The sequence below is a fragment of the Brienomyrus brachyistius genome, chromosome 13, assembly GCF_023856365.1.
Source record: "Brienomyrus brachyistius isolate T26 chromosome 13, BBRACH_0.4, whole genome shotgun sequence".
NCBI lineage: Eukaryota > Metazoa > Chordata > Actinopteri > Osteoglossiformes > Mormyridae > Brienomyrus > Brienomyrus brachyistius.
The window spans coordinates 14,288,079-14,310,947 of NC_064545.1; the positions used below are offsets into that span (position 1 = coordinate 14,288,079).

At 42.7% G+C, this 22,869-nt stretch overlaps 2 long non-coding RNA genes across 2 annotated transcripts; both read left to right on the forward strand.

The window, feature by feature from the left end:
- Positions 1–3,783: 3,783 nt before the first annotated feature.
- Positions 3,784–10,959, forward strand: LOC125706163 (uncharacterized). Its single transcript, XR_007381917.1, has 3 exons — positions 3,784–3,888; positions 7,240–7,288; positions 7,519–10,959. It is a non-coding gene; the product is annotated as an uncharacterized LOC125706163 (long non-coding RNA).
- An 18-nt stretch (positions 10,960–10,977) lies between these two features.
- Positions 10,978–21,543, forward strand: LOC125706162 (uncharacterized). Its single transcript, XR_007381916.1, has 3 exons — positions 10,978–15,038; positions 15,365–15,450; positions 15,894–21,543. It is a non-coding gene; the product is annotated as an uncharacterized LOC125706162 (long non-coding RNA).
- The last annotated feature ends 1,326 nt before the right edge of the window (positions 21,544–22,869 follow it).

The following is a 22,869-nucleotide window of genomic DNA, read 5'->3' on the forward strand; positions in this document are numbered from 1 at the left end:
GAGGGGGGTGAGGCTGGAGAGGCAAAGCCCAAAGCCGGTCAGGGGAGGTGGGCGAGGCTGGAGAGGCAAAGCCCAAAGCCGGTCTGGGGAGGTGGGCGAGGCTGGAGAGGCAAAGCCCAAAGCCGGTCTGGGGAGGTGGGCGAGGCTGGAGAGGCAAAGCCCAAAGCCGGTCTGGGGAGGCGGGCGAGGCTGGAGAGGCAAAGCCCAAAGCCGGTCTGGGGAGGCGGGCGAGGCTGGAGAGGCAAAGCCCAAAGCCGGCCTGGGGAGGGGGCCGAGGCTGGAGAGGCAAAGCCCAAAGCCGGTCTGGGGAGGCGGGCGAGGCTGGAGAAGCTAGTATTTCTGAACTTGGTCCTTGGGGACCCCCAGGCAGTCCATGATTTTGCTCCCTCCCTGGTAGGGGGCTGCTAGGAGACAGCATAAATGTGGAGCATCTGGGGGCCCCTGAAGACTGGGTTGAGAAACACTGCAGCAGACCATGGTATTTGATGCAAGCTGATGCAAGTTAATGGTTCAGTTTGTATCACCCTTGCATTAAATACTGTCATGCATGCAAAATAGCCATGGATCCCTCTTTTGTTCTGTGTGAAGAATAGGTGGCTGTTTATAATGTGGAGATCATGCTGGGCTTTATTCAATGGTGCTGTCTGGGTATTTCACGCTTGCCTCAGCATTAAGTACAATTTAGGATCCCACTCAAGGTAAATGCCGTTACATTGTAAAGCTGAATCACGTTAAGCCATGACATCCCATGGATCCCCAGGTCATTGTGCTCATCTGTGGCATGTCCCCAGCCAGTCCTGCCTGTATTATTCAGGATCCGTGACTCTATTCCTTAGAGTCGGGGAAGTGGGCCTTCCTGCACTCAGCCTGTAAAGCTGTAATATCCCCTGCTGCCTTTATAATCCCACATTATGTCCCATCCACTTCATAAGTTCACACTCCTGCAGAACTGTTATTTTTTTGAGGAGTTTTAGATAGCTAAGATAGGAATTACAAATTGACGTATCTCCTAGGCAAGTCAGCTGCTCCCTGCATAAAACTCCTTATTGCCCAGCTTTTGGGAAATGCTCTCAGCAACACTGGGGTGGGGAACTGGGCCTCCCCATGTTGGCTCTTGTACATAACGATCCAGTTTGCAATGCTTCGATTCCTCCATTAGACTGTCCACTTGGTCCATAAATATTTGTTCAGAGAAATGTGCACCTAGAATCTGTGGATTGCGTGAGGCAAAGGAGAAATGGCGGACTGTATGTAATGACCTGACAAACCATGATTCACCACACATGCACACACACAGACACCGATACACACACAGAATCTCACACAGACACATGCACACAGGCACCCCCCCCCCCCACACACACACACACATGCATTACCACACAGACACACCCCTCCCACACACACAACCTCTTATCCCTCCTGGGGAGGCCATCTAAGTTACAGCAGAAAGATCATATAATTTATTAGCTCATCATATGGGGGGCAGTATGGTTATATGTCTGCTTTGCAGGACTACTTTGAGATTTAGTGAGGTGACATGCTTGTCTAACTGACTCACAGCATCTGACATCTATTTGTGCATGAATGCAAACATAGATACATTATTAGGTTTAGTAATTACCATACAAACGGCCTGTCACCGAGAGCTCTTCTGTGATGGAATGAGCGATGCACAGTCTCTGTGAGAACATAAAGAAAAAGGATGGTGATACAACATAGCTGCCAGTTCAATCTGACCCCAGATCAGATTGGCACCGGCTTTGTTTGTCTTTTCCCTTGTTTGCGTTTTTCTCCAGAGTCAAAGGTATCGGTCACTACCATGCAAATAAATGCAAGCTGGTCTTTAATGGGTTTCACTTCAGACAGAAACTTATAAAGCTGTGTAATGATATATTACTAATTATATATTTCGGAACAATGTTGCAGGTGATGATTGCCAGGCATATATCATGTGTCAAACCTTATGTGTTCAACGTTACCTTCAATCATCCTGCGTCTTCTGAGGAGATGCCAGCTCATAGCTTGTTGTCCCCAAATAATTACATCAGCAGCTTTTCCACCATCAGATTTTAGCAACAGTCATCCCAAAATTCCAGGCTTTTGGCATTGAGCTTAATGTTTGCTACCCTTGTCTTTCCCTCCAGCATTGAGGAACAAAGTGCACTCATTCCATTGGCATTTCTCATTCTCCATATTTCAGCCTATACTGCTGCTATTGTGTATTGTTAAGAAACAATGCGAGTGTTTCCAAATGAAGGGAAAAAGTTCACAGTCATAACTCCTGCTGGCGGGGGCTTTTTTCCAGTGGAGATCAGCTGGTTGGAAGAGGACCAGTAACGTGGGACACACAAGCCCATGAGGTTACAGGGAAGGTCTCGCTTTGCTGGCTCTCTCATCACACAATGGGGATTGCATACAAGTCCATGCAAAGAGGAAATGCCAATCAGCAGTGCAGTGTATGAGAAAAGGCATGCAAGAGGTCACTTTCTCAGCAAAGAAAGAGAGAGTGACGTACTGCTTTTGAATGTCCATCCATCCATCCATCCATCCATCCATCCATCCATCCACTTCTCAAACTACTTATACAATACAAAGTCACAATGAGCGTTTAGCCTATCCCATGGAGCATATTGCAAAGGCCGGGTAACACCCTGAATGGGATGCCTGTCCATCAGGGCTCTTACACGCACCTTCACATGCGCAATCACACATTGAGGTTAATTGGTGTTTCTAAATTGCCAAACAGAATGCTTTTCAATTGAATATTCGTGTACATATATATGTGAAACAGAAATCCAGGTCAGCTTCTGGATAAACAAGTCAAAATTAATGCATGAGAAAAACAGCCAGCAGATGTTATCCATGAAACACTGACAGCAACCCACAAGTCAGTGAAGACAGAGAGCTTCAGCTGGGAAAGCTCCAGAGTGCAGTGCTTGTATCTGATAAAAATTCTCAATTTACAGTTGGATCTGGTTAAGCGCTTTAATTCAGAGCTGTATCTGGTGAAGAATGTTGATCTGTATTTGGAAAAGATCTTGTATGGCTAAGGCAATGCAGATCTATATCTGATTATGATTTTCAGTGTAGAGTTGCATCTGATTGTCAATGTAGAGCTGAATCAGATTGTAATTTCAATGTAATGTGGTATCTGGCAATGTAGAGCTGTATCTGATCATGATTTTTCAATGCAGAGCTGTATCTGATTATGACATTCAACATAGAACTGAATCAGATGAAGATGTTTAGCATAGGGCTGTATCACAGTGCAGATCTGCTGCCTCCTGATTCTATGTGATTGCTGTCCCCAGCTACCCAGAGCTCATCTACTTGGATATGCCACATGGCATAACCCCTTCAGCAGGGGCCAGAGAAGCACCTCAAGCTGTGAAATGTGGCCCCTGGCGCCAATCACTTTAGGTGCTCCTGACACAGACCCTGTTTTTTGTATATTCACGCTTGCCGTTTTTTGCCACAACAGCCATGCAAGTTACTCTGGAAAAGGAAACATATAATGAATTACAACATGGTGATGTTTACAGTATCCGGTATTCCTCTGGTATGAAAAATATCTTCTCATTTTGAGCCAGCATCTTTAGGCTAAATGAATAAATATATAGTATGTATTAAGCTTATGCTGCTGTTCAAAGCCATTGAAGGGGGGTACATGCCTGGCAGACTGACCGCGATTGTGTAGAGAAGGAAATGGGTGCTGATTGGCTATTGGGCTCCTGCCGTTATATAAAACTCCTGCTTTGCATGGTCATGGTGCGGCAGCTGGGGCGGCCCGGGCACATGGAAGGCACTGGGAAACAGGCCGGAGTCTGTCTCTGGGGGAAAGCCGCCGGCTTTGGGCCAGGCTACCACAAGACCTTCAATGGAGACGTAAGTTACACTTCATCACAGCAACAGGAAAAGAGTGCGGAGGGCAGAATAACATCAAGGGGCTTCAACTGCAAGGTCATAGCTCATGAGTATCACCTCTCACCCACAGGCACATCTGAGCGCAACATGGTCGTGTTTATGGGGCAAAAGCTTCCTTTCATAAACGGGTCAGAAAGCACTTGGTGAGTTGACTCTGGAGATGTAGGAAGACTGAGCTGCCTGGCAGATGGCCACCGCTTCATATCAGACTATTTACAGTTAAAGTTCATGGCAGAGGGTCACTGTGAAGTGTGAAAGTATGACATTCTCACTAGCCTCATTATCTTTTACAGACAGCAGGAGGCGTATTGATTAAGGAAGGCTGTCGATTCAATGAGCCGTAGTGTAATACCCTGAAACAGGGTGATTAACAGATATGGTCAAGTAAAGTATACATAGTAAATCTGTTATTACAAGAATCAACTATGCAATTAGAGCTGTGCCATTTCGCTGTCTTTCCCCCGCTGGCAATCTGCCACTACGCGCATGATGCGTAATGATACGACGCAAACATGGCACGATGATTTACACACAGACGAGGATGTTAGCACTTCCAGCGGCGTGCGATCGAGCTGTGCGGTCCTGGGACATTCCTGCCATTTTTCTGATAGTACACAAATAGAGCCCCCTGAAGGCCAAAGCCAGGGTGCAGGGAGCCCAGCAGGCGAGGAGAGGGACATTGCGGGTCAGAGGGTTCCTGACTTCCTACGGCCAGAGTCTCAGCGCAGCTAAACCTGTCATTGCCTTTTGGCAAACAGTTCACCTCATGCCCTTTGTGTTCAGCCCTGGATTTTATTTTTTTTCCATCTTGTTGCACTTCAATAGCACGAGCCTTTATACTGAGGAAGAGACACACAGGAAGGACACGTATGAGACAATTAGAGACAGAGACCCAGAGAACATGCCAGACTGCTACTCCACTGCAGGGAAATGCAGCCGAAGATCCCATTTTGGGAGAACGTAGGTGTGGCAGTGAAGCAGTTAAAAGCAAGCACTGTTTATCGTATGAAAGCTGAGCCCTTATCAAAGTCAAATAGTGGCTGCCTCCATTCGAAGTGTGTTCAATGTCAACTCCAAGGACAGTCTCTCTACCTCCGATAAAATGGCATGCCAAGATCTGGGGACCATTTCCCAGTTAACCCTGGGACTGCTGGGGTACCAGCCGGCTTCACGGCAGTCTGCATTGCCCCCGCTTATGTAAATTCAGCTGCGTCCTTTGGTATTACGGAGAAGTCCCGTCACCAAAGACAAGAGCGTGCGATACGTTTTAAGAAGAATTAGAGGAATGGGGTGTCTTCGCAAAGATTATTTCAGAATCTCTATACTAAGCAATTAACATGCCTTCTGCTTATCTGGAATGTGTAATCTGAATGAATTGCACTACATTATTACATCACAGCAGATTCATTTAGCATGAGAAATTTTATTGAAAAAATCAGATATAACTCAGCAAGTAACATAGGCGCGGCCTTTGCTGAGCTTGGTAAATCTGCTCCTTCTTCATATAAAGAGAGAACTGAGCTACTGGCACTGCAGCCCTCTGTGTCCCCACTGTAGCACTGTGGGGTACTGCTTCAGCTTCACACGCTCCGTTACGCTTCGCCGTCCCGGCCAGGACAGCAGGCGAGGGGAGACGAGGATGCTCGAGTGCCTCTATGACGGACATGAGGGCCACGTTCTATGCCTGGCTTTCTGCTGCCCTGCCGGGTCGGCTTGCAGGGAGATGGGGTGTGAGACAAACGCTGCGTGCTCCCCTCTCAGCACTGCTCCACGCGTGCCGTGATTAATAGCGGGGGGGTGTGTCGGTGAGGGTGCCCTCGGAGCCCATATGTGTCAGTCTAACTGCAGAGCAAGCACTAGAGGTCTGCCAGCCCCATCCAGCAGCAATGTTGGGGCCACGCTGCCGGGTCAGACCCTGCCAACCCAGCTCTCAGATGCCTGGGGCCTCATAAATCATCTGCGAACAAAGCAGCTCTAATACACCATGGGCTTGACTCACATGCAAATTCTTCACCTGGATCAGGCAAGCAGATGTTTCCTGAGTTCCCTAGTGGCCATGTTTTGTTTACCTGTGTGAAAGAGGCGAAATAAAATAAAACTGAATCAAAAAAGCAGAGAATGAAAGGGAGAAGGACAGACATTGTGGCAGATGCAATCTTTCCACAGAAGGTACAAGATGTCCAAAAAAGTTTTCCTTTTTGGGGGCAGTAGAACATATTGCATTGGCAGAGAGACTGTGAGATAGTGGGGCTGTGATAGGTGACAAGTCCACTCACTCTCTGCACCTGCTTTTTTTCCCTTATAAACCCTTATATAAGCTCCAGTTTCCTTTTCTCTCCCCAATTGCACTCAGACCCTGATGGCAGACCAAGCTATGACTTGTAGCCCGTCTGTGACTTGACACCACTTTCAGTTGTTGTGTATTTCAGTCGCCCCCTTCGGCCTGATATGCCTGTTTTTTTTATTGCCCCTTTAGTTAAACCTCTGCCCACTTCCACCCCAGAATAAAGTGTCTATTCTGTCCTACCTCATATCAGGGGGTTCAGTTTGCTGTCCTGCTTAGAAAGTCCTACATATGGGAACAGGCTGAATATGGTATCAACACTCTAATGTTGGATTGCAAAGGTTTAAATTGACTGTTTCATCACAAATAGGCAAGGGGGCTGAATCTCAGACTGAACTCTCAGGATGCGTTCACACAAATGAAAATTTAATGTCAAGTTTTCGTTAAGTTGTTGAGTTTCCCAGGCAACGAGTGTGCCCTCAAAAGCCATCTCCGAGAAAGCCTACAGCCCTGGCAGACTCAGCAATTTCTGCTGCCTCAGAATAATGATGTGGTAGATTTCCTAATAAAATCACTTTACCTCATTATTTTCTAGAGTGGGTTTAAGGAATAATGTTGTTTCTAATTGTACTTGGATATTAACAGGGAAACAGTCAACTCAACCAATGGTATAAAATTGTGTCAAATTTTCATTTAATAAATTCACTGAAGATAACTGGTTGTTTGGTTTAATTCAAGTCATTTGCTAACTAGAGTGACAACTAGCATACTTGTCACTGTGCCTGCTTACTGGTAAGTCTAAAGTTTCAATCATCAACTTGAAATTTAGAAAATCTGCACAGCTAAAAAGATGCGAACGTGGTAAAATGTTTTTGGTAAAACAGTTTGCAGTTTAGTTTTCGGTACAGTTTACCAAAAACATTTTTGGTGAAATGTGAGCCGATCCTGTGAAATCGTGTTATGTTATGCGTTGTCTGTTTTTAATAGGTTTTATATTTTCTCTAATGTTTTTTTTTCCTGCATTTCAGGTTTGTACAGAATTTTGTGACTGCTTTGTCTGCGAAAGGTGCTTACAAAGTAAGTTACTTACTTACTTAATTACTAAGTGTTATGAAAATGCGTTGGACCCTAGAAGTCAATCTGTGAAAGGTGTTCTTTTATACTGTGAAATCATACTGAGCCAATGTATATATAATACCAAAACCACACTGCCATTATTTTCATTTCAGTTAAAATTTCACATAATTCAGTTGGAGTTGATCTTGACCCACTTGCTTCCTGTATCAAACATACTGCAATTCATCTAGAAACCAACAATAAAGAAGACAGAGGACAAAAGTGTTTACCAGAAGCTGGGGAAATGTAACTGTGACCAAGGAATGAAGGCTGGATATCTTGCTGACTCCCATTCCACCTCTGATGTCACTCTGCTTGACTGGCCTAATCAGAATCTTTAGAGAAAATGATGTCACTTAGTACATTTACATGCATAGCTAAGTGAAGCTACAGTATAGCTCGACTACACCATTTAATCGGACTACTGTCCTTGTCCCAGTACACATGCACGGAAGGGGGATCGATTTATTAACGGAAGTATGTCCGACTCTGCTACAATAGGTGGCGATATGGCTCCTTTTGGCTGTTAGTGTTGGGCTTTTTCCGGTTGACCTATTACGTCACAGACATTAAAAAAAATAAAAAAATGAATAATAATGGATGCGTGGACACATGAAGTGACACAAACTTTAATCGCGACCTGGCAGGAAGAACAGATACAACAAGATCAGGGTAGCATAACAAGAAAGCATTTTATATAATATACTATAACAGCACGGTATTGGAGATTTTTCAAATATAGCAATGTGATTTTGTTGTAATAAATATTGGGGTATTTATGAAACAAAAAAGGAGTTTAACATAAATTTCCCACAATCCCACCTAGGAGTGATTTAATCAACAAGCAAGAAAATTATTATGATTGTCTGGGGAAAAGCATGCAGTACTCATGCAAAAACAGCGAAGGCAACTGATTTTGAAAAATATACTTGATAACCTTGAAAATGAATAATAATTAAAATGACTGAACTTGGTAAGTTTTTTTTCAGTTTTAGCGAGACTTAAACTCTCTGCGCTACCATATCTATACCAAACTGAAGGTAAGAAAAACTCTGATCTTAATCTAGCTGACTAGCGATGTAAGAATTGGATATGCATAACATGCGATTTTGGTATTAATTTTCCACGTGGTCCAGTCGTACTACAGCCATTTTTCGAATTCAGTGCATAATACCCCGCCTTACATTGTGATGTATGCCATTTGGTGCTGGTACCAGTTTTTACGCCAGTGGAAAACCAATAACTTGAAGTACCGTACTTTTTGTACGATGTTACTCGGAGGCAGACGACTACCTCAGATTATACCCCATGCGCAGAACGCCTAGTCCAGTTTGAGTCCGATTGAGTGTATACATGCAAGAGTCAATAGACTCCAAATCACATTAGCTGGCTGTCTTAGTCCAACTTCGAGAAATTCGATTTAGTACGGTTTCAGTCGTACAAACATGTATTCATGTACTTTAAAGTTCCGATTTTAGTCGGACTAACACAATAATTCGATTTTCTTAGTGTACATGTAAAAGTACTGACTGTCTTATTTTAGAATAAGAATTTTTTTTCTTTTTATTTTATGTTTGGCAAAAACCTTCTAACCAAAAACTAACCAACTAAACTAGGCTTTCAAAGCCTAAGGCTTGGCGAAACAGATGGAACGGCATTTATTTTTGGTGCAGTCTTAAAAATAGGTTTATACATTAAGATTGTTGATTGGTTATATTAGAAACTATAAAATGTTACGTTTAGCTGGAGTAAAAACGAAGGAATGTTTGAGCAAGATAATGTTTTTGTGACCACTGTCCTTCATGTTTCCCACACAAATGGACAAGCTGCTAAAATTAAGAAGCGGTTCTTTCAACCTGAAGCCTCAACACACAGTCTCGATCAATAGTCTCAAGGCCCGGCATCTGGGGCTGAAAAACAACTTGGGGAATCTTTCCCATCACCCTCCGGGATGGCCAACAGACACAACCAAACTGATTAAAAAGGGGCCACAAACCTTTTCAAAACCTTTCAAAAACATTCTGCAGTTATAACTTTTTTATTTTAAGCAGACTGTATATATTTCAATACTGATATTTCAAAATAAAGATATCTCAAAATTTCTAATACTTTCAACTGAACTACGCGAATGTCAGAGAGCAGTTAAAACATAATGTTTTGCCTCCTACCAATTCCAGTGATCTGTTCTGTGGACTAGCTGGCTATTAATAAATTAGCTTGACACTAGGTTGATCTGTGTGGGCAGACAGGGAGTATATTGCATGAAATTTAAATTATAAAAATGACAGAGAGCACAATATAGCTTTTAGCTTATAACTACATTTATCATATCTTATGCAGTTATTGTGACTGGTTAATGGAATTGCTTCAGTGACAGCAACAGAGACGTTTTATAATTGTTGACAGTCAAGTAATTTGATCTGGTTTTGATGCAGACCTGTGATAATGACTTTAGAGTGGCTGGTCCAGGTGGACACATTTCAAAATATGTTATTATTTTCATTGTGTAACCTCAACATGTGCATTTGCTCCTCATTTGAAGGATGATGGTGAAATAACACTGCAAGTATATTCATGCAAATATTCCCACTGTCCTAAGAAAGGTAGCAATTTATGACTGACCTGTTTTTAGTGTGATTCATGGTTCAACCCTTTGAGCTTTCAGCCTTTTTTGGGCAATTCTGCCAGCTTGGGGTGTATTTAAATATAAAGCATAAAAAGCCTTGTGGTAGACTGGAGATATAAGCAACAAGATACATATAAGGGCAGCCTTTGTTTCAGAAATCCCTCAAGACAGAATTGATCTCTGAGAATCAGGATTCCAGTGTTGATGAAATTCAAAGATCACATCTAGACATGCACTTGGCTTTGGTACATCTCCATACTTTTCCAGTGCCACCAAGAACTGAGCCATACTTGTGCTAACATGACCCTACTTACTATTAGGGCTGAAAGGGTGACTAAACTGAGCTGATGGGTCGAAATGCATGGAGATACCAATGATCTGTGTTGATATGCATAGATTATCTGAAGGAAAAGGGGCATGTTCTATATGTTATTCAATATTAGTAGTTTATCACATCATGATGTATTGATGCATTGCCGATACCTCGGAACTTAAAAATGTCCAACCTCTTACTTAAAAAAGTACTAGAGAATGTCTGAATGGAATGGATTTGTAATGCAAATTTATGCAAGCAAATGCTAATTCTACTAGCGTTAGATGCTAACATAACACAGCGATTCCCACAGACATACTAGTGGAAATCAGCACATAGCAAATCGTGATGTATACTGTGTGAACAATAAGCGTCTCTTTGGTTTTAAGTCACTGTCGCTCTCTAAACTTGGCCGATCTGGCCCTTCTGCAGTGGAAAACCAAAGCGATCTGGAACTGCACTGTCTCTTCGCGGTACAGCTTGGGTACCTATTGGTTCTTTGTCAGTGGAAAAGCACCAGCTTCGATAGGTTTGCTTTGTAATCTGCAATCTCATCATAAAATGCCATACAGTTGAGACAAGATTAACCTGTTATATATTGATGCCTACAGATGAAGACAACAGCGTAGTACTCGTGTATGGTCAGCAATCTGATTTGGGTTTTTTCCTATGACATAGTAAAAATGTTTAAGGGAAACTTAAATCACTATGCCCGGCCACCTAGTGTTCTGGGGGTGTAATTGCAGAGCAAGACAGACACACCAACACACAAGTAAAAATGCTCACATCGGTGTGGGCCATGGCATAAGCTCTTTGTAGACTCAATGCAAAAGTATAAATGGACTTTTAGGCTCTTAGGAGGGGCAGTGGAAGAAGCAGAGGCAAGGTAAACCAAAGAAATATTGATTGTTTAACAAGCACTGCACATTTAATGGGCTTTCTAAAAGCCAATTTGATAACATTACACTGTCGCTCACTGTTGGGCTGTTAAAAAAAAAAAAAACATATCCCGGAATTTACATCAGAAATACATGTTCATTCCACCTAAGCTCAGCATATACAAGCTACAGAGAAAATTGGTATGTTAGGAAAATAGTCACATGCAGCACATTCCCATTTTACTTCAGTAGGGTTTAGTCCAGTTGTATGTACTGTATCTCTTTGTAACGTTTAATTGTGCTGAATGAAGGAAAAATGTGAACACACAGCATGGACCCTAAGCTGATGAAATATATCCCACAGATGGGGTATAAAATTTAAGGCTATCTGAGTATCTATTCAGTTTTAAGTCATTTTAATTGGCATCAAGCCACAGAAATATAAGATAATGCTACCTGATACAAAATGTCAAGGTAAATTATTAAACAGCTAATTTACATAAGATTAATGAAATGATACCTGAAATTAAGGGCATTATGAATAATGAAGAAAAGAGTATCATTTCTGACCTTGTTAAATTTTTAATGAGCTTGCCACAGTGACTGCAGTGTGGTTGGCCCATTTTAAAAGGGAAGCCATAGCTTCTCAGAATAATAGGGGTAATTAATTGGGTCGGATTGTTTCTGGGAGCTGTTTGCTTCCATTGAAAAAAAGCTGCTCCAAAACAAATGGTCCACTGTGTGTTTAGGTACTTCATCCCCTATTTGTCTGCTATAAGCCTTCTGAGAATTCACTACAGCATACTGTGAAAGGCTGAAACGTCAGGGAGGACTTCCTGTTCAATCATGAATCTCCAATAAAGCCCGAAGACACAGGACTGTCTATTCTTTCGTGAAACAAGGTAAACTGTGGCACTTCAGTAAATTCTGAAGATGTAGGACTTTCTGCTCTTTTGGAGAAGCAAGTGAAGCAAGGTAAACTGTGACACGTTAGTACTGTCTGAAGTTTTAGGACTATTACTTTGAAGAAACAAGTTAAAGAGGCTAAACTGAGACAGTCTGAAGCTGTAGGACTTCCTTGTATTTTGGAGAGATAGTTTATACAAGGTAAAATGTGACTTCAGGAAAGTCTGAAGCTGTAGGATCTTTAAATCTTAATCCTTTAGCAGCTCTACTTGTTCTACTAGGTTTGACTTTCGTTTCCTGCATTGAACTAGCATGGGAGAGGCGAGCTGTGTGTTTGTGTGTCTGGTTCATCCTTGGTAAGTATCATCACTGGCTCATAAAGACAAAAATGACGAGGCGACTGCTCAATTCCACGCTGTGGCATCAAACCAGCGTTGCTTCAAGAGAGGAAAGGAGAACTGCATAGGTTTTTTTCAGCTTCATTATTCTGCTAGGTGCTTGTGAGCTGCTGGACGCTGATCTGCCATTCGATGGTCAGCTTTCCCAGAGTACAGTAAAGGTGTGGCAATCCGGGACATGACCCCGAGGAAACACACCAGCCGCCCTTGGTTTTCTGGCAGGGACACAGGCTAGCTCAGCCAGGACTGATTTGGCTACAGATATATGGGGGAGAAAATGGACCAAAAATGCTAAAAAAAAAACAGGTACTGAGAAATGTACCCCCCCCCCCCCAATCACATTTCAGCAAATGTGGAAACAACCATATCATGAAAGAAGGTTGTGAATGGAGATTTTAAAGCTTGGAGTGTGTACGGTTTCTTTATAACTTTAAGTTTTAAAAAGACTCTTGCATGCTCTCCTGTGCCACTTGTAACTGGCAGGGCAGGGCTGGTGTTAATTACAGTCAATAAGGAGAGAGCCGACCCGGCCTGTGAGACAGTGTGAGTATATTTAGATCCTGTACGCCTAGCACTGCGCTGAAGTTTGCTGAGAGGCAACTCTGTATATTCTTTACTCTCTCTTAATCATGGCTTGGATTGTTATATAAAAGTCACGTGGAAATGAAGTGCTTTGGGCTTTTACACATCACTGCCATGCATATGTCAACTGACAGGCAATTAACTAGAAGACAGACCATACATAAAATAACAGGTAGATCATTCTTAGAAACACAGATTTTGCTGCAGATAGACTTTTGCGAGCTTTCCACAGAGACAGATAACAATAATAAAGATAAAGGTTCCCAATGGATAAATAGCTTCAGTGGGACTGAAGATTTGGATGGATATGTCAACGGCAAGATGGTGCAGGCCGAGTAATGCTCTAATAAGCCTACACCAGGAAAGTCTGATTCTCGGGGTTTGTTAGGTGTTAGGAATGGCATTGAAATAACAGCCTTCACAACAAAAGCCCCTGCTCCTCCACTACTGCCTACATAGGACACGGTGCTGTCCATGAATCTGTCAGTTACTCAGGGTGCAAATATATATATAAAAAAATCCAGACAAGCAGAGTCTATTAGTTCACAGTCTTGACAGTCATGGTAGGAAGAGGAACGTAAATGAGACTTGGATAAAGGCAAGTTATCCCAGGGTAACGTTCCGATCAGCTTGAGGTCTCTCTTTATGCCTGATAAAAAAGCACTGAAATATTTCTGCATCATTGCTTTATTATTTTGTGAAGCCAAACAGGATTAAAATACCACGTGTTATGACTATACAATGGATCTAACTTGCCCGGGCTTTCGTAAAAGTCCTCAGCATCTTTTCAGTTCATTGTTTAATTGGACGGCAAAGTGTCTGTGGTTATTTCTGGTCTAATGCAATGTTGAAAATGCCAGCTGTCCCTATCACAGCCTGTCACACTGATAGCCATTGTTCCTGTCTGGCTTCTCCAGAACGAGCCCCTCCTGTCATAGGTGAACTCTAATGCACATTATTTATTTATTTATTTATTTATTTTTACCGTTTTCTACATGTTCACTCCGTAGTCTGAAGCTGCCTCTCCGCTCTGGCATACACTGTACACTGTACACTGTACTGTAGACCGTTGCTGTGGCGACACCTTTCAGAACGAGTTGAGGGCCAAGCAGCTCACTTTAAAGAAAGCTGTTCACATAACAGACAGTTTGAGCCATTTTATATTTTGCATTTCATACATACACACATAGAAAAAAAAAGATCAAGAACCATCTTAGGAAAGTTTGTATCATCATTTTGTTTGTAAATAAATGTCAAATTATTCTCAGTAGCAGCAGTCTTAAACTTTCAGCTTTAATGCATCCCTTTAGAGACACGCTGGGCACAAGAAGGCTGTTTATACTTCAATCCAAGTCCTGTTTCCATAGTTTTACGGTTATTTAAAATTGCCGTTTGTTGGATACATTACTTTGAGCAGTTTTGTCAGTCCTCAAGTAAAATTAAACTGTAGTCAGCCCAACATAGCTTCTGTACTGTAACACAGTCACTTGCCCTGGATAAAAGCAGTCGTCAGATTAGTTTGGGGGAACCCAAATTTTACTGCCCAACTTAGCAACTGACTCACTGTGTGCCATGAAGCCCTATTCCAGCCTGGGTGTGAAATAGAGAGCTATTAATGTTTCTGTATCTTCCTGGGCAAGTAGACCTTTGCCAACCCAACTGCCTCCCCCCCATTCCTATAGCCTCACATTAATGATAAAACAAAATAATTAAATGAAAGCCCCAGCCACTGATTGACAGCTGCAGATGGAGGGGGGGGTGTCCAAGCTTGTTTGGGACCCCCTCCTTGAAACAGCCAATGCCTTGTGCCCTCCTGCAGGGGGGGGGGCGAGAGCAGGCAGAGGGTGCGAATCAGGCCTCCAAGGGCCAAGAGGGATACCAATCAAAGGCTTTGAGGAACGGCGGGGTCATGGGGGCGGGAGAGAGAGAGAGAGAGAGAGAAAGTAACACCTACATGTATGCAGTCAGCAGCAGGTTCTGTGAAGGCATCTGACGACCAGAGAAACAGGTGAGAAACTCAACACAGTGTGTGAGTGGGGAGGCACCGAGGGAGGGGGCAGGGTGAGACTGTGAATGTGTACTTGCCCCCATGCCAGAAGTGGTGTGGAAACAAAGGAGTGGGGGGGGGGGGGGGGGGTGGGTGCCTGGAAAGTGAGCAAGAGGCGTGAGCCAGCAGACAGTGCTGAGCAGCCATGGAGGGAGACGCTGTGGGGGCTGCAGGGCACGTTAATATCCTGTGGTGGGGGGTGTTACAGCATGTGCCACGTCACGTGGACATTATCATCTTCATCAGCGGTGTCACTCAGCTTCCTGCTTCTGTCTGCTTCCCGTTAGGAAAAACAGTGCCTCCCAGTGCACTGCAGCCACTGGTTAATGATTATGAAAGGCAATATGCTTCGCAGCAGTTAGGTGTGAGACAGGTATATATTGCTTTTTTGCAGCTTTTGAATTTTATTTAAAAAAAGAAAAAAAAACATGCAAATGTTTTCTTCATAAACCATCATGTGATATTACCAGTAATGCAGGTGTGTGTTCAATGTCACTAGTATGTTTTTTAACAAAAGCAAAAACATTGTCACATTTTTTTAAATAAGGGATGAATATTCTAAGGAAGTAAACAAAGAAATATTCCAAAGTGTAGAGAAAAAGGCAGTAAATGTGAAAATGGTGTAAATATTTGAATGGAAAATCAGAACATTTATAGATTTTCTAACTAGCTGTAGCATTTCATGATGTGCATGAAACAGGTTTATGTGACATGTGTTTGAAATCAGCATGAATTAAAATGTGAAAGTTGCTGTGCAGGCAAAGCATAAGAAAATCCCAAAGGCAGATAAGCCATTTTCTCACTTTCCACGTAAAGGTACAAGGGAAATGCCAGCGAATGCAACAAACGACATGAGGAAAGTTTGGAGAAGCAGAGAAAGAGGCTGCGGCAGAAATGTCAGTGTAATGAGACAAGCCTGCAAACGGTGTAGCGCTGAAATGAACAGAAGGAAGTGTGTTCACTTCCCGCTAATCTCTGGACTCCAGATGGCTCGCTATTTGATGTGTTTTGCAGGGTCCGGAGCCAGTGGGTGGCTGCAGTGAGCTGTGCGTGCCCAGTCCTGGCTACACGCTTTCTTTACTGGGGGTGGGGTGGCTTTGTGGTGAGAGAAAGGGAGACAAAGAAATGGAGAAGTAAACCTGAAGAAATCAGATGAGAGTCTGGGCAAGCTAGTAAACAAGTAGAGTTTGTACGAGCCTCCATCATTTATCAAGCTTTATGACAATGGGAATGCTGATGTCTAGCAAGTGGAAATGTGCGAGTGTGACGTGGTTATCGCTGTTATAACACACACCATTGGTCTGAACTTCCCTCATGCAGTTTGGTGCCAGATCTAGGACTTTGTTGGGCGAAAGAAGGCATTATATAACTGCACAAACTAGATCCACCATCGCTGGCCAAATGAAACTTTACTTTCGTTGCATTTTCATTATTATATCATGAAATTTTAAGAGATATATGGCTTGTCGGTGGAATATGTAAATGATGGGTTATTTTTACGTTGCCATAATTATTTAAAGGGGACATCGCAAAAAGGCAGAGCAACACAATGGTGTCTTGGCTGAAATCAGAACGAGATTCAGTTTCAATAGCAGAGTTTAGAAAGACAAGAAAAACAAAAAAAGAAACATTTGTCCTCTATGGCCTTTAATCACTAGCACTAGATGGCTAGATGATTATGCGTAATTAATGCTCTTGAACTATGAATGTCAATAGGAGTTGCTCTACTGAGTATATTACACACATTGAGAGAGCATCAGGACTTGAAGAGACTGCATTTATTATGATATATATATATATATATATATATATATATATATATATATTCCAGTTTGCTATTGAGTCAATATATTATAATTCTGAACACTTTAACAAAAACATCTTATTTATGAGTATAAACGTCATTAGCATACCTGGCAAGCAAGTCAGATATATTCTTCATAAAGATTTGGACGTGTAACTAAAAGAGTAACACATTAATCATCCCAAATCCTACAGCCCCCTATCTGCAATCATAAGACATAAATTATGTAATCCTCAGCATCAGTATTGGTATTAACCTTATTGACTTTAATGTGTGTACTGGGAGACAAATATCTGAAACGGCTGTAATGTTTTCTCTGTTATGTGCAGCACTTATATGTTCACTAGGGCTACGTATTGGCACAGATGCCCCGATTTGATTAGTTTGAAATTTGATTCACAAGCTAACGATTCGATTCAGTCTGATCCGGTATCAACCCCATAGGAATGAGATATAAAATACTATATAGAAGCTTTCCATATTTAGAGAGATGTTTAAAAAGCTCTAAATGTAACACAAATTTACAAATGCACTGGAAACAAATTGTGAAAACCACAAAAGGAAGGCCAAAGGCTTGCATAACTAAATATTTTTATTTGATGAACATTTGGGTATAGTTCCTTAAAAACAAAATCTATCACTGTCAAAGCATAAAAAAATGATTTCTCTCACATGACATGTTTCAGACGGACTTTAAGTTAAAGATATATGCCATAAATTACAAATCTTTTTATTTGAGGAACATATGGGTATTGCTTAAGGCTGGGAATCAGCTCTGACCTCACAATTCGATTCACAAGTGCCCGATTTCATTCGATTTCAATATTCAATCTATATTTAAGACACAAATGTGCAATCAAACCAGATCTGTTGTCAAAAACAGGCATAGTGCTGTAATGTCAACGTGGCAAAGCAATGTCATTTATTCTTGTACTTATGAATACACTGAAATATTTCATCCACCCTCTGCACTTCTTGCACCCAGCCAGAAAAAAAAATTGTACCTGTACACTTTTAGTCACTTTTATTTGCATTGTTTTTACCACAACATTGAAATAACAATAATTATCAATATTCTCATAACTGACAGCGGGTCATATCCAATAATATAATTTTTCTATTTACATCGTTTGCTTTTGTTTCATTTGTTTTGCTTTTACATAACGTAAGCAGTGTAATGGGAATGACTGGTGTGAGAATAAAGCCTTGCTTGACTTGACATGCTTGCACTCACTTGCCATGCCAGACAATGCACCAAGATGGCAACGTGAGGCGATTGCACAATGGTGCTGCGACCCTCCTATAAGTGAGGGAGAAAGTAGCGTCACGTATATGATAAGGTACCGATACAGGTAAAATTCAGCAAAACTATTTTCAAACTGAAGGGGAAAAGGCATAGATTAACTAGGTCAATAAATTAACTAGATCCATCTTGGGATTTTGTGAATCAATATCGAATCAGCAAAACCAGGATCGTGGTTAATCATAAAATTAACACATGATGATTTTCAACATCGTTTGAATATGCAGCCAAGCCACTTACACCTGTGTGTGTCTCACGTTCTCCTTTGGAAACTCAATATGAGAACTCAATTCACATTAATCCATAGCAATACTGAAAAGTATGGTGCCACAGGCATGGTTGACCAAAGAGACCATTGCTGTTTCCATGCACGCCGGCACATTCTGCTGAACTCCTATAAATATGAGTGATCTCAGGCACAGCTGTTGTTGGATGTTAAAGGAAGGGGAGATGCCCCGAGCCACTGGAGTATGCCTAATGCGTGCTCAGGGCCTGGGAGCTGGCACTTGATAGGTAGTGGCCACCAAGGGGGCAACAGCATGCGCATGCTTCACTCTAAATCCTGGGCCACAGATAAATGTCCATGTAGGCCACCAATAATATATCAAACAACTGATCCATCCTCTGCATGTTAATGTTTTTGTTTAGCAGACCGTTAACTACATTTGCATTTATAGGTATGTGAAATGTACAACTTTAGGTGTTGTTTAAAAAAGAACCACCAGGCATTATCTGTTGTTAACCATTTTAAGAGGCTGTAAATCTTTGAGTGATGCAACAACAATGTATTGCAAAGTACAACGCAAACCACCCTGGTCCCCAATCAGCTCGTGGTAATTATTATATTGTAGAGGAGATGGATCCATGCAGCTAGAGAAGCGGAGACTAAGACATTTGATTGACTGGTCCCACAAGCCTCCAATCGTATGGACTTAAGACTTATTACGGAGGACACATCGCACCCAATATTGCTGTATATCACTTAAGTAAAATGACTTCAGCTGCTTTTTGTTGTGTACTGAAGACATATCATTGTCGGACAATGCAAGTGGAGCTGGTTTGAAAACTGGTTTCCACATAACGTCAGTCTTACAACTGATTGCTATACTCTCAAAAGACCTATGGAGACTAGAGCAATACAACACAGAACTACAGACAAATATGAAAAATATGCCCAAAAGAAGTGACTTTTCATATTCAAGAAAAAATCTATTTAGTATGCTGATTTAATTAAAAAGTTATTGATAATGCAAGGTATGCATCAGAATCATTTTCCCACTGGAAGACGCTGCCAGACTGAGTGGCAAAACATGCTGCAATGTGGGAAAACTGCAAAACAGACACTGATCTGCTTCAATTAAAAGCAGTTGGACTCGACAGGGATCCGTACAAGTTACCAAAGGACCAGTGGACCATAGGCCTGAAATCGGGTTTCTGGGCTACATAGTTTTTAGAAACTTGCTTTGTGGAGCAGCCCCTTATAAGGAAAACTGCATTTATCTTGGCTAGCTAACACTATCTAGCCATCCCCACTTTGTTTGTTAAACACAAAGCTCATCATCAAGGATGTGTTTAATGAATGCTGAAAAAAAACTACAGCTACACAGAGTATAAATGCTGCTAGATATTTAGTTGATGAGTAGTCAATACAGTATGTAGTGCCGGAGCATGCTGAGAAGTTGTAAATAGGCCCTATGTGTGTTATTGTTAAAACTTGTGCACCCAATTGTCGAGTGTGCCCTGGCCTTTATCTTTCGTGAACCCGGTCCAATCTTCGCATTCCTCTAGTTATTCTGTAAACTACCCATTGTGTGTGTGCTTTACCGTGCAGCTTCAGACCACCCTGCGTTTCCACATTATGTGTTGTACAGTGGTTGTTTAATGCCTGTGTTATAGTCTTTTTAAAGGCTTAATAAAAGGGTATTGTTTTTCCCCTTTAAGTGAGCCTCTGATTTCTGCTGCGACCGTGATGCCTAGTTCTGCCAGATGCTACACTGGTGTAGTGAAGTGGGGTACCAAAAGTGGTCCCACTAACATCCTTCTAGCAGACCACTCCAGCTTTGCACACCTAGAGAAACAGAGGTGATTCTCAGGGGATGATGGCTCGAGGCAAGAAGCTCATGTGCTGGTGCTGTAGAAAGAAAGGGCACCGGGCACGCTACAGCCTGGAAGCCAGTGCCAGAGCTGCCAGCAGACGAGCAGGGGACAACGGAGAGGGGGGGGGCTGCCGCCACATCCTTCCTAAAAGCCCTGGACTCATGCAGTGTGCCCTGAACCTGCCCCTGCCAGCCTGCTGGAACCCTGTCCGAGTTGGGGTCGGCGACCGGGGATGGTGGAAGCTTCTGGAGGCTCTGCCTGCCCACCAGCCAGTGAAAGCCCTCAGCTCACCTTTCATGAGGAGGCATTCTGCATGCTTGATGCTCGGCTGGCTCAGCAGTGCCGCAAGCTCAGTGAACAGCGATGGCAGAGCCAGCAGGATCGGGAGTGGTTGCACGAAGAACTGGCTAGCTGTGAGTGTGACCGTCAGAAGCGTCAAGCCGAGGCAGCGGAGGCAGTGTTACTCGGCCGCTAGGTGGTGGTGGTGCTTGGCTGCAAAGAGGTGTGTCATGCTTTGGAGGTCCAGTTGGCCCAGGAGCACATAGAACTGGCAGAGCAACAGGAAGAGGGTGAGCAGGACCAGCAGCGGCTGCACAAGTCTCTGGAGCAGAAATGGGCCAGCCTGGAGGGGCTGCAGAAGCAGCTTGCGCAGTGGAAGAGGAAGTAACTGGAGCAACTGCATGAGGCCACAGGAGTTGTGGAGCAGGGGAACCAGTAGTGGAAACAGCCGGGAGGTCAGCAACAGTTCCCCACCAAGCTGTACAGGAAGAATGGCCAGGGCCCAGGGGGATCTGCTCCACCAGAGCCTGCTAGTTGCCCAGGGCCCACTAGCAACCCAGCTCTGCCAGCTATTCCCAGCTGCTCCGCGCAGAAGCTGTCCCCAAAGATGGAGTTCAGCAGCTACCACCAGTCTTTTGAGACCTGCTGGAGGATATGGCGAAGGACTGGTATTGGTCGATGGGACGGTCGACCTCTGGGAGGGGGGGCAGTTTAGCGCAGGGGCATGCTGGAAAATAGCTTCTGTGTGTGTTATTGTTAATACTTGTTGTGTTCCTGATTGTCATGTGTGCCCTTACCTATGACTTGCTTGAACCCAATCCTTACATGCCTCTAGTAATTGAGTAAACTACCCACCGAGTGTGCTTCACCGTCCGGCGTCAGACCACCCTGCCTCAGTTTTTATGATGGCAATTTGCATATACTCCAGAATGTTATGAGGAGTGATCAGATGAATCGCAATTAAAGTCAAAAGTCAAAGTAAACTTAATTGTCATCTCTGATATATAATGTACAGGTACACAGAGAGACGAGATGACGTGGCTCCAGTTTTTTTCAGTGCAGACGAAAGAAAGACATGTAACAAATAGGCACGTGGTAAACAAAGTAAATAAATATAAGGTATACACTATACTTGGAGATAGAGGTAGATTTACAACAGAGGTAGATTTACAATTAATTGCAAAGTACCTCTTTGCCATGATTCCAGAAAAAAACATTTCCACTGGATTTCAGCCCTGCCACAACAGGAACTGCTGACATCGTTTCAGTGATTCTTGCGTTAACACAAGTGACAGAGTTGACAAGGACAAGGCTGGAGATCACTCTGTGGTGCTGATTGAGTTAGAATAGCAGATGGATACTTTAAAAGGAGGGTGGTGCTTGTAATCATTGTTCTTCCTCTGTTAACCATGGTTACCTGTGGTTACCTGCAAACACATGCAGTCATCATTGCTTTGCACAAAAAGGGCTTCACGGCCAAGGACATTGCTGTTAGTAAGACTGTACCTAAATCAACCATTTATCGGATCAACAAGAACTTCAAGGAGAGAAGTTCAATGGTTGTGAAGAAGGCTTCGCCCGAGAGCAACTTCTTCCAACCATGCATCAGTTTTGGTGATGAACAATGCCTTTTCCAGGCAAAAGTGATAACTAAATGGCTGAGGGAACACAACATCGACATTCTGGGTCCATGGCCAGGAAACTCCCAGACCTTAATCCCACTGAGGACTTTGTGGTCAGTCCTCAAGAGGCGGGTGGAGAAAAAAAAAGCCCACAAATTTTGACAAACTCCAAGTATTGATTATGCAAGAATGGGCTGCCATCAGTCAGGATTTGGCCCGGAAGTTGATTGACAGTAAGCCAGAGTGAAGTTCATAGGTCTTGAAAAGAAAGGGCAACACTGCAAATATTGACTCTTTGCATAAACTTAGTGTGATTGTCAATAAAAGCCTTTGAGACTTATGAAATGCTTGTAATTATACTTCAATATACCATAGAAATATTTTTATAAAAGATCTACGAACACTGAAGCAGCAAACTTTGTGAAAATCAGTACTTCTCAGTCATTCTGAAAACGTTAGGCCACGACTGTAATGTCTGTGTTAGAGTCCTTTTAAGGGCTTACTAAAGGGGTATTGTTTTCCCCTCTTTGTCTTTCGTTGCAACCGTAATACAACCGTAGATCTGTCAGATGATTCTCTTTACTTTCGTTTTTTGCAGTCTGTAAAAAGAGAGTTCCTATTTCTTGTTAAATCAATTTGTATAATCAATCGCACAACAGGCCATTCCCATTTTAAATGTGGTTATGC